The following is a 15,703-nucleotide window of genomic DNA, read 5'->3' on the forward strand; positions in this document are numbered from 1 at the left end:
AAGTAAATAGTAAGTATATTATTTATATTACATTAGAATTATTTATATTACCTATATAAGTATATACAAGATCAAGAAGGAACTGATGTTTCAGAGTTGATAAGATACAAGATACGACATTGCTTTACATGGATACCAAAGCTGAGGCCCAGATCAATCAATCTCATCTTGAGAATGTTTGGAATTTAATAAAATTTCTGTCTTCCCAGTTTTTATTGTAAACTGGATATTTCATAGTTTTAAATTTTATTACCCCACTTTAAAGGTTTTCTCCTTCCTCTGAGAATTAGAATGTATCTTGGTAACCATTATGATCATATAACCCATAAGTATACTTTCAGTACCAATTCTATGTCCTGTCAAAGTCATGTTTATCCATAAATGTGAATGTAACTAGGTAGCAGGTTCTGGTGTTCGAATATTATAATTTCCTTGGAGATGTACAACTCTGTTAGAACATAACCATGGGGATATTTGCTTAAAACTGCGATCATCATTAAGAATAATTTAGAAAATTTGGAAGAGTTTGATTCCAGACTTGCTTTAAATCCTAGATCTAACTGAAGCCACCAAGTTTTTACCTCTGGCAAGATTGAGTTCCAATATAGTATTCCTGTGAGGCATTTTTGAATTGTATACCTACATTTGTTCATATTTTTTTCGTCTCCATTAAGTCTGAAACTACTGTGGGATATTGAAGCTTTGTTAATAATGGCTGCTACAGATTAATAAAATAAGAAAAAGAACACCAAAGCAACAATGTTTGGATTTATGAAAATTTGTGACAAACACATCATCTTTAAACATTGAAGATGATAATCCTAAATTTAGCTGTTTTATATTCATGATAATAAGTCTGGAAAGCTCAAATAAATCTTAGTCTTTGCAGAGTTAGACCACAAGACTGTCAGTAAAGTGACCTCATCTGTTTTGCCTGCAAAGAAAACAAAACTAAAAAAACAAATGCTGTGTATAAAATCATGAATTTCATAATTCAAGCCAATCTCATTCTAAATATCTCCTAGTGGTTTATGTTTCTGAGAATACGGAAAAAATACAGGATTCCATCAAGTTAAAATGTTGTCATTCTTGGATAGACAGTCAACTTGTGTGGAAGTCAGACCAGGTGAATAAATGAAAGAATAAAGTAATGTACATAACGAATCTAGAGATAAAGCTGAATGCCTACCTTCTTTGTGTTCCAAGGTCATTGACGTAAGAAACTAAGGGGGTTCAAATTGGGGGGGATCAAATCTATTTACCATTCTGGCTGGGATCTCTTCTTGGTAAGCTCAAGCACACTGAGAAATCAAATAAAATTCATTAGGAGAACGTAAACATTCTTTATTTGTTATCAGGTTATAGCAGTTCTAATTCTCACGCCAAGCAGAAATCTCTGGTCTTACTTATGCCAGTTACAGAAGTGGTTATATCCTAAGTATGTATCTCCCAATCTTTCAGCCTCAGGTAGATTTAGAATTGTGTTTTCTCAGTTAACAGGAATCTCTCGGATCAAGGAACCCTGAAATTTAATTATAGGGAGGTTTAAGAGAATCAAAACACTTTTACAATATAAGGGATTCTGTCTGTATTTGGTTATTTTGCGTATACGTAGTGTTTAGGAGAATTTAGCCTTCTTGTAATTCTAATTTATAATGTATAATTGAGTAATTGATTTAAATGTGTTTTTTGAGTGTAAATCATGCAAAATTCAGAATCATTTAAGAGAAATTAAGTCGCACCTTACCATTAAGATAATCTATAACAGTTATGCAATTATTTAAGAATGTTTGCTTTTTTAAGCCCCTCTATGACAGCCTCTACATCCTCCATAGAACATTAACATTAGATTTCTATGGTCTTCATTTTTTATTTTCTTCCTCAAGCCTTTGAATTTTGCCAAACCATAAATAACTTTTGGACCAACAGGAGTAACCATATTCACAGATTTTAATTCCTTGTGTAATTTACTCAACTCACAGGAAATCATAAGAATCCATCTCCTCCTCAGTTCCTAGCCTCTATGGGATCTTCAAATATTTGTTGTGCTTAACCCTAAAGCTACTATCCCACATGACTATTTTCCTGGCCTACCCCTTAAGATATATGCTTCTTCAGTCTTCTAGCCTCTCTATATTGTCCTTTCTCTTAAGCCAGTTTCCTACTAGTCCTCTCTTTCCTGTTTCTCAACCTGCCTGATCTATTCTGTTTGTAGCAAGTGCACATTTTACTGCTCACATACTCAAGTGTGCAAAAATGATACTTTATTTTCTTATAACTTAATTTAACTTTCATTTGATGCCTCATTCCACTCTTTAATGGAAAACTGAATCATGCCTGTTAGAGTAAACTTAGTCGAATTTGTCATTTCTGTTTAATATAGGTTTATAACCCTATCATATTAACATCTAAAATGGATTTCTCAGGTTTTCTCCCAGTCTTCCAAAACGGAGATAATTTTAAGCTCTGCCAGGCACACTATTGCCAGAGAGTCATTGTGGCGATAACATCCTCTAGATTCTTCAGAATATTAAAAAAGTTCTGATTCTTACGCATAAGAATGGTGAGCTGAATGGAATTAAAGTTTATTCCATTCCATTTTGCCATCTGGTGCCAATGACTCACTAATACATGGGCTGTGTCCTCCCGAGTTCTTCAGGAGGATGTTCCAGATTGTATTATTCTTGATCAAACAATCTAGTAGCAGACCCAATATTTTCCTCCCAGTTAGTGTCTGTACTCATCTGGGGATAAGGAACTTTCAGATATGACTCCACTCCACAGACTCAGAGAACTTAGATGATCTACAGCCATCACAAGCCTTCAAATATCCTGCAGATATTTCTACTCTTCAGCACCAGGCTTCCTGTTTCTGCCTCAGTTGAACCTAGGTGCAGAAGGTCAGGCTATCCCTCCTCTAAGACTCAACTTGAACAGGGATTCCACATTGGAGGTGGGGACAATGAATTGACTGTCCCCCATCCCTGGCAAATTGCTTCTAACATATTAGCTTTTCTCATCAATGCGCTCTCTTTCTCTATCTCCCCTTCCTCCTCTCCTTTACATCCTCTGTTCCTCTCCTTCTCCCACTTTCCAGTTTGAGGACTTTTCTATTTCAAAGATTTCCGAGAAGAGCTTTGGCCATACTTTGAACTTTCGGCGTCTATGTGAAACGAGGTTCTTATATCTAGAAGTGGAAAATGTGGGGTCATTTTTCTCTAGCTCTAATGTGACAACTTTTCTGTAGGAGGGAATGGTGGCTTCTGGTCTTGCAGCCTGAATGCCAGTGGCCATAGAGTAGCAAAAAGGAGAATGTATAATTTATGTCTCAGATTATTTTTCTGCCACACACCATTGACTTCTTCACATACATTTGTGACTTTTTCTTTAATTTCTTGAATTATGCAAAAACATGATTTTTTTTCCAGAGGGCAGTGTTGCTGCAAAAGTCATTTAATTATTAATTTTCTCACACCTCTTTTGTCTTGGAGTCAAGAAACGCAGAGTTCCTCTTCCCTCCGTCATACTGGGGCAACTGTTGTCCTTCCAACCTCTTGTAAAAATACCTGCTTCTGAAACGTTCAGGGCATTTGCTTAGTAAATGTTCAGAGCACTTGCATTTTCTATGATCATAAACTTCTATCTCTCTCTTTTAATACAAAGATATCAATTCCTCTGATTTATTTGATTTTAAAAATCTATAATCTCTCCACACCCTCTTGATTTTGTCCCAGACTTTTTTAGCTCCTACCTAAATTTCAAAGGTTTTTCCACATCAACTCTCCTCTTTCTAGTATCTTTGATGCCTTTACCCTGTTTCATTACTCCTGTCCAGCAAAATCTCAGATTCAAATGTCCCCTTTCTCCATACTCCTGTGTATAAGAGCAGTAACATAGGAGATCACAGAATTATGTAAGTTTAAGTTCAAAACATCTACTGGTGTCATTTCCTTAGTTGACTCCTTTTCCCTTTACTTGAAAGCTGTATTTCAAAAATCCTTCAATGTCCACAAAATTCTAAACTCTCCCAGCTCTTATAATGCTCAACAGGTGACTTAATCTTCTTACTTCTCAGAGAAAATAGTTAATTACTCTCTTAAATTCTTTCACCCAACTCTACAACTTCACGTGTACCCATCGTGGGCTTCTTCCCTTTATAATGTGGTATCTTTCATCCTAAGGCCACCAGCTCTACCTTTTCTCTGGATAATATGCCCTCTTGGTTATTTTAGACTTGTGCTATTGATTCTTCATCATTGTCTTCATTTCTCTCATCTCCCCCTCCCTATTGTCCCCATTGCATCTGAATTATTATTTTTTTAATGGAGACGGGGTGAGAGGCCTCCTTCAACTTTGCCCTATATTTATCTTCTCTGTCAAAGCCACATTTCTTGAAGAGATTTCATCTGCTCTTGTTAACTTCCTATTAACACTAAATTCTGCTGCAATTTTGTCTTCACACTCATCACTGCATTGAAACTTCTCATCTCTAGGCCACGGTGACCTCTCTGCTGCTAGATCAAACTGGCATTTTAAATTATACGAAAGATTTTCACTAGTATAATCTTCTTTTTGCATTATTTCAATCTTGTGGCATTATCCATATTTTCTGAATAAGAAACATTCTGAAAGCTAATTTGTTCAAGATCACAAAATTACAACTATATTTGACCCAAGGTGATTTTGAAACAAAAGCTTTGACTCAGAATCTTATACTAGGCTACAGTAAAAAAAGGTGAAACTATTAAAATTTCAAATTCAAGACTCTATGGATATTTACAAATTAACTTAAATTCATATATTTCCATTGTCTAAATTGATAGCTGAGGCCATGGTGTCTGAAGATAAAAATAACTTAAGGTGACTCAGACACTTTTGGGGAACATAGGAATCTAGTGAGGAAACCTGTGCCTTATAAGTTTTCAAGTAAAATCAAGAACATAAACATGTTAGAGACAATTTTTCTCCAAAGGAATGTAAATTGACTCAAGCATAAGTATAAAGGAAAACAATGAAGGCATACAATCTCTTAAAAACTTGCTTAAATGGCCCCAAAGGCCAGACATTGAATAATTATAGATCTCTGGTCTCTTTTTCCAGACTTCTCTTTGTTTCTTCATAACTGTCTTTCCATGGAGGTACTTATAGCTTGGTAGCAAGAATATTACAAAGAATAGTTACAATCCACAAGATTTTTCAGTTCCTTGCTATATAGTACAGGTATGTGCAAAATGCAATGGAAGCAGAAGGAAATAACTCTTGAGGGTGGGCTTCCCAGAAGAGATTGTGCTAGAGCTAAAACTTGATGAACAATAGCCCTTTTTTTTCAGGTGGAGAAGGAAGGAAAGGGCATTCTAAGCCGAGAGACCAGCATGCGCAAAATGCAGACAAAGAAATCATTGTGTGCTTAAAGAACTACGACCAGTTGGTCCAATGAAGCGTCAGCCAAGACCTAAAAATATAATTAGTAGGGAGATAAATCAAAATAGTTTGGAGGAATAAAAACAGCAGAGTGGATTTATTGTTCATACACTGGGAAATCTCCAGAGTGGCTGGTTTCAAGCACAGATGGATCTGAGGTTTAAAAGATGCCGTCAGTTTGCTGCCTTGTTTGTCTCTCCTCTCTCTTTGTTCCATTCTTTCAGTCTCTGTTTTCTTTCCTCCCCATCGTCCTTCCCCTTCTTTGTCTTCTTTCCTCTGTGTTGACCTGATTTTTGTACAAAATACCCACCAGCAATGGTAGACTAAAATAATCTACATAGCTTCATATTATTAGATCACAAATTGTGCACTCATTTTATGAGTAATCTCCTTTGCATGGAATGGAAAATTCTTGATAATATGCCCCTACTCCCTTGTCCCTTCATTTTTTTTGTTTTCTACTCATTGGTCAGTTACACAAGCATCAGGTTAAGAAACCCTGCTCTAGGTTATTATGCCTTTGGCATGAGTAATACAAATCGATATGTGAGAAAAGCAAAATAACTAGTAATAGGGATGATAACCAAGAGGTTACATTAGTAGCAGAGAAATGACTGTGGAGTTTGTGATCAGACAGGTATTAGTAAAGGCAGAGAACGTGCTCTATATTACTTACAATGCTTATGTCATAACTTATTTAACCAATCACATATGAATAAAATAAAAAGGTTTTACCCCATTACCATCAAACTCTGCAATCAGTAGGTTTGTACATACACGTTGGAAGTTATTTTCCTTTGTGAAACACTTGGCTAAAATATTGCACATTTTGCCAATAAACTTCCAGAAAAATTTTCCCAGTTTTTGTTTGCATCAACAATATACTTGTTTCTGTTTTCTACCAGTATGGATTTACTGATATTTGCATTTTTATGTGGTGATCAAACCGCTGTTGGAAGATAACTTTTCTATGAATATTTTCACAAAGTAGGAAAATATCGATTGTTGTTTTCTGTATACATTCATGGTTTGGTTAAAAATGGGTGAAGAGATGTTTGTCTCAGCATGTTTACAATCTTGTGACTTCATTTTCAAGGATGAAATTATCAGTATGTCAACCTGAAGCAGTATGACAGGTGTAAGGGAGAATTGAAAAATTCTACATTTTTGCAAAAAACCCACAACAACAATAGATTAGCAGTGCAGATAAGGGAGAAAGGAACCAGATGAAGAGGGCTTCTATTACTGGCATCATGTCTCAAATGGATGAGCCAGAAAAACAAATGAGAAAACCATTTGGATATTAATTAGAGAGCAGGAGGCTGGAAGAAGAAAGAAAAAGTCTGTAAATGAAGAACAGCTGATGCATCTTTAGTTCAAACTCCCAAAATCTTTTGCTTGCCTTTCCTGCTTGTTCTGCTGTAACAATATTGTGGACACTCACTGAAATATACTCAGCCTTGAGATTATTAATAATTCTAAAATAGAAACCAACAGCACACAAATATATTGTAGAGCAAATGTTTGAATTGACTCCTCTGACTTTATTCATCCCCTATTAAGATAGTTCTCCTATTATATTATAGTTTAATTTTGGGGGTCCTTAACTAAACTCTGAGCTCCAAAGAATAGGTTCAATGCTCACTTTTTTCAGATATCACGTTGGATGCCACATGCTAGGTGCTTAATGCCAATTTTTGCCAAATTAATTTATAAATCAATTTTCATGTCTTCAGGTATACCCCCTCCCAAAGCCACTGAAATACAGAACAATATACATCACTTTTACTATATGTTCATTTAACAAGTGTTCATAGTGTTAGGACTGTAAGGATACAAAAATTGACTAATTTTTATGCCCTACATTAAACCATAATTAAATCAGTGGGGGGAAAGGGAAGGGAGAAGGAATCATTTTTTAAAGGATGGCCTGCTATGTACAAGGCACAATTCTAGGCATTTTACATAAATTCTCTCTTCTTCTCCAAGAAATCCCAGGGTCATCCCCTTTGTACAGTTGTAAAAATGCATCTTATAAATATTTACAAATTTTCTCAAGGGTTAACACCAGGAAAGGCAGATCCAGGATATGAACACTTGTTTGCTTTACTTTGGTGGATGCTGCCAATTCCTTTTTACTTCATCAGGCTAGGCAGTGTTTTCCTTTTTCTTTTCAGTCATTTAAAATAGGAGCATAAGTAGTGCAATACTCATCAGTACATCTTTCATTCCTAGCAATTAAAATTACTAGTAATTTCATTTTTATTTACTTCAGGTTTTCATGCGTAGAATATGCTTGTTCTATATATTTTTCTATGATTTTCCTCCTTCCATATTTTGGTCTTCTCTATATGAGGCCACTCTCATATTGGAAGTTGAAACAGGCGTCACAGAACCTGGCAGTGAAAGCCTTGAGCCAGTGGCTATTAACTGAAATTCCTGCTCTGCCCATTTCCTCCCTTTTGCCCCCTGGAGCAGGTCTTATACTCTACCAGGACTTAAGGGATGTAAGATGAGAGGACAGGGACCCACATTGCCTGTTTTCATTTCACAACCTCCTCACAGCAATATTCTCAGACTCAGCTCCACACCTCCTACATTGTCATCTAAGGCCAAGATATGATGTTTTTCTTCTAAAGCACACAACTACACTGATTTATGTGATAGTCCTACCTGGCATTAATTAATCTATTCATTCCACACATCTTTTATGGAGTTTCTACTATGTACCAGGTGCATGTTTAGCCAAAACCAGTGCTCTGGGAATGGAAATCAAAGCTACACTTACCATTTCTTTGTGGATCCCCATCCTTGTACCTTCTTATTCTATATGTGTTTCATGTGAATAACCTGAGTATAAATTGTTCCACAACCTAGTGGGTGATTAAACAAATGATGAGAAAGATGTTGGTTTTTGTGAAAGTATAGCTTAGAGTTGTACAACATTTAGACACAAAATATTTAGCTCCATAAGACATTATCACAAACTGCTTCTAAAATATATTCTAAATTAGCACCTAGGATCCCTCCCCCTATTCTTTCTTTATTAGCTCTGAAAATTTTTCTTTGATTGTTCGTTATATGTTATTTGGATTTTAAATTAATTTAAACCAGTGTCCCCATTTTCTTCTTAGAGTAGAATTTAGAACAGTAACTTTAGAGTCATCAAAAATGACTGACATTCAAATTATAAGAAAAATGTACATGCTTAAGAAATAAACATGACTTTTTATTTTAGCTTCTAATACAAATCCAAAACATTTGACTGCATTTGCAAAATGTTATTTTACCAACACGAATTGTTTACTATAATAAAGCCTATGTATTATATACTGCTATGCCAATAGTAAATGTCCAATACATACTAAATTGAAAGTTCTGATCAATTTCATTTTCTACTGTGATTTTATTGTACAAAGTGAAGCAATCAGAATTGGAAGTAGAATTGGTAGAAAAGTGGACAAAGAGTATTTTAAAACAAAATCCCAATACTGTTTGTTTTCATAGAATTAGAGATTACAATTCACTCCAAATGACCCATTAATTGAAGAGACTCAGTAACTGAAAAGTCTATTTTGTCTGAAATAATAAAAAAGATACATTTTTAATAGATCTTTTACTTCATCAGAGCAACCCTTTACATGTGTAATCACAACACACCTACTCATGGTACCTCAACTACAAATAGCAGTCAAATTGGGTCTGACATGAATTTACCAATTCAGTACTATTCATTCTAGCTTAGTTGACTGAGAAAATCTTTTAAGGGGAGAAGTTACCTCTGGTTTTCTGTTTATTCCTGTGACTTCATAAAAGTGAAGTGAACACAACAGTGAATTAACAGTATTACAGTGCTCTGCATACAGTAGGCTCAAGAAGCATGATTTTTTTCCTATTTATATTTACAATACCTATTTTAAGATTTGTCCATTTTGTAACCTAGCAAATTATGATTAGATGTGTAATTAACTCCCTTGTCTTGTAAAAAGCAATTCAAACATCCCTTGTAAAATTGTACCCAAATAAAGCAATGATTCAATAATGAGTCAACTAAGCCAGGCCTTTGATAGATGTTTGAAGTTTTATTTTAGGAGAGTGAAGTTGTTTTCTATTACTGCTGTACTGTAACAAATTACCACAAATTTTAGTGGCTTACACATCCATTTATTAAATTGCAGTTCCATATCAGCAATCTGGGTGCAGAGTGGCTCAGCTTGTCCACTGCTTGATGTTTCACAATACAGAAATCAAAGTGCTCTGCAAGTGTATTTCTGGAAGTTCTGGGGATGAATCCACTTCCAAGTTCGTTCAAGTTAATGGCAAATTCAGGTCTGTGCAGTTGTAGGAAGGCAGTCTCTGTTTCTTGCTGAATATCAGCTAAGAGCCTTTCTTAGCTCCTTAAATTTCATCCCAACAACTCTTTACACGGCAATCACAACACATGTGCCCCTGGTACGTCGATTACAAATATCAGTCCTTCAGTTCATCTCAACTCAAGTTGGTCTGTCATGTATTTACCAGTTCGACATTCTGTTTGCATGCCTTATCATGTTGTCCCCACCATCTTCAAAGCAGCAACGGGTAGTTCTAATTCTTTCTTCTTCTCAGTTCTCTCTAGCTTCTCCTTCTGCCAAATCTCTGTGACTCCAACTGGAGAAAGTTCTCTCTCTTTTTTTTTTTTATTTTTTATTTTAGGAACTCATTTAATTAAATCAGGCCCATGTGGATAATCAAAGATCAACCCTTATTTTAAGATCAGTAACCTTAATTACATTTGTAAGGTCCCCTTTTGCCGTGTAACATAATATATCTATTGGTTCCAGGGATTAAGGCATGGACATCTTTGTGCGATGGGAAGAATATTCTAACTATCAAAGATTGGTTGATAAATAAATGGATTCTGAAAATATAAAGCTTCCTTTTTAAGAAACCAATCAGAAAATGACTGAGAATGATCAAGGAAGCTGAAAGAGTAAGAAAAAATTGGTTTCTTGGAATTTTTCCTGGTTCCATGAGGCAGATGTTTTGTTAAGTTTTCATAGAAATTTTATCTTTCTTTTCTGATATGTACTTCTGCTACTAAGGTCTTTCAGAAATCACCTTCAATAGGGTTAATTATAATTTTATGTAGGCAGTCTCCACCAAACAACTGGACTGGAAATGTTGGTATGTCATGGTATATCAGACATGTCTTGAGAGTCAGAAACAAAATTCATATGCAAAAAGTAGTTCATATGATTCACCTAAATTGCATTAGATATCTTATTTGAAAGAATCTGATGCATTCATTTATTCTCACCTATTCTTTACAGAAATTTGGGCATTCATATGCTAAGTCCACTTGTAAATTAGACAGGGATCTACCAGACTCTTTACAGAACTTAACTATATTGAGAAATCAATGTATTCAGGATAGTTGCCCTTAGTAAATTTGAAAGCTTAGAAGACGCTATGCAAGTATTTTAAGAGCAAATTAAATACCTGTTGTTGAAAATTCTTCTACTTGCAGTGAATTTCAACCACTACTTAGAAGAAAATATGTAAATCAAATAGAACTTTTTACTGCTGAAAAATGATTGAAAGCATCATAAATGGAAAACTGTCTCAACATAAAGCAATAGTGGTTTTTAGCACCTGGTTTATAGTTAGCATTGTCCTTATTCATTTGACTTTGAAAATGTTTAGGACTTTATAATTTAACCATGAAAATGTTAAGAAAACTAGTTTCCTAATTTTAATGAAGTGGTGGGGGCAATGGGGGAAGCTTTTCAAAAAGAAAACACTGTAAAATACTTTCATTTTGTAGAATTTTAAAATTATTGTTCACTTCTATTTCTTCCCTTGTCTATTTCATTATATCCTTAAATTACAATGTTTTTCCTTATGAAATCTAAAGTTATCTTCTTAGGGATTTTTTTTTTCTTGATTACTTCTCAGGGATATTTTTTTTTTCTTGATAATGATATGGAGGTTATAGAATGCAAGTACAGTAATTATTACACATTAACATTAAAAAAACCTCTCATGATGCATCACACTAGATCTCATAACTATAAATGCTGTTATGTATTATTATTTGAAAGATTTGCATAACTCCCCAAGTACAATCTGCATTCCATTAAATCAAAACTTCACATTTTCAAGGAAACTTAATAAAGCTTATTAACTCAAACTATGAATTTGAAATGATATAAAATATGTTCGTACAGTAAAAATCTATGCTATTTTTGAAATATGGTGGCAGGGTCACTTTGTTTATGTACAGTCAATGAGTTTCATAATTAAATTTTAATTATTTTGAAATGTAAATTTATGATCTCTTCAAAGAGAATATCTGGTTCTCAGTGCCCAGCATATATTTATATTTCTTTAATCTTTTAAGTAAAAGATAGGAACTAAGGGGATTTCCAAATTATGAAATGAGTAAAAAAAATGCATGTTATAAAAAAAATCTTTAAATTTGCCTCATTCTATCTATGAAAAGGACAGAAAATATTGACCCCTATTTTTTTCATACACAATGCAAATGTTGTATTTTTCCAAAAATATTTATATTCTCCTGTATTAACACCCCATATGTAGAACAGATTTCTGAATATCACACCCTTGTTCCTTGGGTATAGGTGCTCACGTGAGAGCAGAGATGGAGACTACTCGGGGATGGGGGAGGAATACATACAGCCACTACCATTTGCTCTGGGATGGGGGGAGGAATACATCCAGCCACTACCATTTGCTCTGGGGTGGGGGGAGGAATACATCCAGCCACTATCATTTGTGGGCTGCATTAGTTCTTCCAAATTGGAGGATGGAGAAGAACTTATCCCTTGGGCCTAGCCCAGTTCCTTCCTTGTAATGGGCGCAAGTTAATGTAAATGTCCAGTAAATGAACAGTTGATGTTAATTGTGTTTCTTTGTTTCTTGAAATTGAAGTTTCAAGAAATCATACCCTAATATGTAGTGTGAATAAAATAGTGATCCCTAAGTTCTTTCTGGGCTGAAATATTTTGTATATAGAGAGTTTTTTGACATTCAGTCATTCTGGGTTTACCTCCATTTACATTACTATGAGCCCAAACATCCTCATTTTCAAATCAGTCCTGTCCCTCGTATACACATTTGAACCTGCCCTTCTGTATCTCATGAGATTTACATGAGTTGTTCAGGAGTAAATATTTCTTCCATATTGCAAATCAAGCTTATTCTTTTCAGTAGGGCTCATAAAATTGTCTTTAATTATTCTCAGTATTCCCCAATTTCTTAAGTTTTTAACTGTATTCTTGTAATTACTATAGTTTATACATTTCTATATATTTCTCTTTGTTCTATAAGTAGATGCAGAGGAAATATATTATTCTTAATAATTAATTTCAATAATTAGTTTTGACTGACCTCATTTTTAGATGACATTTCACTTCAGAGATTTTTTTTTAACGTCTGGCATATTGGCTTTGAAAGTAGCGCTTTGGTTAAAAAAAGTCTAAAGACAAAACTTAGAGTGCTTTGACTGTATAGGTCATCAGTCTAAAACACTGGCAATTTCATAGGCTTTTGTTTTGTAATAAAAACATTAGTTGAATGAATTTGATGGAAAAAATTAATTAATGAAATGCTTAAGACAACCTCATGACATTAATGCTTAATTCTAATTGCACTAAGAAGAATACTTGTCTAGCACTCCATTTGTGCTAAATATTTCATTTTAATTTTTTCATTTAATTTTTGAAATAACATCATGAGTATGACTCAGTTCAGTTTCCACATAGATGGATTCTTAGGAGAAAAAATTGATTGGAAGAGAGGACAGGGGGATTTTTTTGAAGGTGGGCCTGCTTTTACTTCTACTATGCATTTACTTATGCTGGGTTTGAAAATTCTACCAGTAAATACATAATATCAATTTCTTCATAATACTCAAAAGAAAACTGAGACATAAGATATGTTAAGTGACTCCTTTGATCCAAAAGTACTGTTAACCTGAAATCCTGTACACTTTTTTGCCCTAACTGTCCATTTCACTTTCTCATATTTCCTTGACCTTATCTGCAATTGCTTGGGACAGATATATTCTTCGCTGATAGTCACAATACATTTGAAATTATTTTTATACCTTATATTGTCCACTTCATATTTCATTGTATCTTTTCCTATATTTTCAACATGAATCTTTGGCATAGATATTTTTAGTGCAACTACAAGCAAAATGCTGCAAATGCCTTGGATAAAATTGCCTTGATAAGGTCAACCTCATATTGGAATAGATACCACATGGGCACACAGTAATGTTTTTTAAATTGAATAGAATTGACAATCATAAATATGAAATAAACTGGGTTAATTAGTGTCTTTATAATTCCATCTGTGTCATAAAGCCCAATATTATAGGATGGAGTATGGCTCCAGTGCTTTCATTGCTGATTTACTGTTTAGTAAATGAGTTCTGTATCTTCTTCAAATATGCTAAATAGGCTCAAAGGCAAATTATGGAAACCATGAATCTTGAGGTCTATCATATGTGTAATATTAATTCCTGTGATAACAAAAGTTTCTTTTTCAGCTGTAAATTATTTTACATCATATTTTGTACTATTATTTCTTTCCTATTCCTAGTTTAAGCTGCATCTTTAACCTAAAATTGTTACTACTACCTTCTAGGCAGCCTCCAGAATCTTCTTCAACATAAGTTCCACACTGTGGCAAAAATGATCTTTCTAAAATACAAATTCCCTGATGAAAATTCCTAAAATTCCCATTAGCTTTGGGATAAAATTCTAACTTTCACCCATGACATGGGTGCCTCATTATTTTCCATCAATTTACTCTCCAAGATTGTTCTTAATGTTCTCTCATTCTCTTCATCCCTTTAGTCAAGAACTAAGCTTGTGGTTCTCCACATATGATAGGCTCTCTCTCACATGTGTCCCCATCACTATTCTCTCTTCCTAGAATGCCCTTCCTGTTCCTTCTGCCTACTTTCCCCTTATTAACTTCAAGACCTTTTTCTAGACTTGATAGACATCCCTCCCTGTGAGAAAGGCTTAGATTAGAAAACAATCACTTCCTTGGAAGCCTTCTCATATGGCAGCCTATGAACAGACATTTATCACACGCAATGTTTTGAAATAGGAGGTTCACTTACTGGCCTTCCATACCATAATATAAGTTCATCAAGGGACTTGGTCTTGTTCTCAGTTAAATCCCAGTCGTAAAATAAATATGCAGAATGAATGACTGAATGACTGATTTTTTTTAATCACTGCAATTTTCTCACTTTTTGATATAAGTGACATTAGTGGAATTAAGTTTGAAAGTTTAAATAATCAATCAGTTTTTGTTTTACATCCTTCGAGAAAGGCATTTCTAATTTCTCAGTCATTTGAGAAAGACATTTTCTTCAGAAGAAAAAAATGCTATTTTAATAACTATTGTATATAAGGACAGACATTTCAAAATAATTACTGACTGCATGTATGTGTATGTTGTTTGAAAAATGTGCACGATTTTTTTTTATAAGTAGAAATAACCAAAAAAAATCTTAGGGCAAGGCTTTTATTTTGGAGGGCAGGAATTACCAATTGCGTTGACCGATATTTTTTCCATATTGTGAGTCCACCTGTTTGCCAATTCTCTTTGACTATATATTTATTGACTGTTTGCCTTGTAAAGGCACAGTGTTAGGCAGAGACTGTCAATGTCAGCAACATGGCATTTTTCAGCAATTGACTGCTTTCTTGAAGTAAACAAATTTACCTTGGTCTGGGGAGGAAAGGTTCTGTATCCATTTCTCTGGCCTCCTAGAGCTGAGGGCACCCAGTACCAAATATCACTGCTCTACTTTCATTACCTTCTCCATTGTCTGCTAGAGGTCGGGACCCCACAGAGTCCTCACTTTACTGAGGACAGGTTGAAAACTGAGTCTCCAAGGGAGAGGCTTGCTTAACTCCTCTTTTTACAGTTGTCAGTTCAGATGTTTTCTGGGAGCACAGATTTGAATCCTAATGGGATAGCAACCAAGTCAACTTCATACCCTGTCTGTAACATCGTTTCTAGTAATGTTATTTCACAGCAAAATCATGCCTGGTGTTTTCATAAAACACATGCAGAGTATCCAAACCTCAAAGGAATTGGCGGGGGGGGGTATTTTTATTCTTTATTATTATTTTTATAATACATATAAAACATATATGTATTAATATATGTCATATAAAATAATATATTAATATATGTTATTTTTGCTTATTTGTTTTGTTTTTAATACACTGGTCCTACCAAAAAAGTTTTA

The sequence above is a fragment of the Tamandua tetradactyla genome, chromosome 4 (assembly GCF_023851605.1).
Source record: "Tamandua tetradactyla isolate mTamTet1 chromosome 4, mTamTet1.pri, whole genome shotgun sequence".
In the NCBI taxonomy this organism is placed as follows: Eukaryota; Metazoa; Chordata; class Mammalia; order Pilosa; family Myrmecophagidae; genus Tamandua; species Tamandua tetradactyla.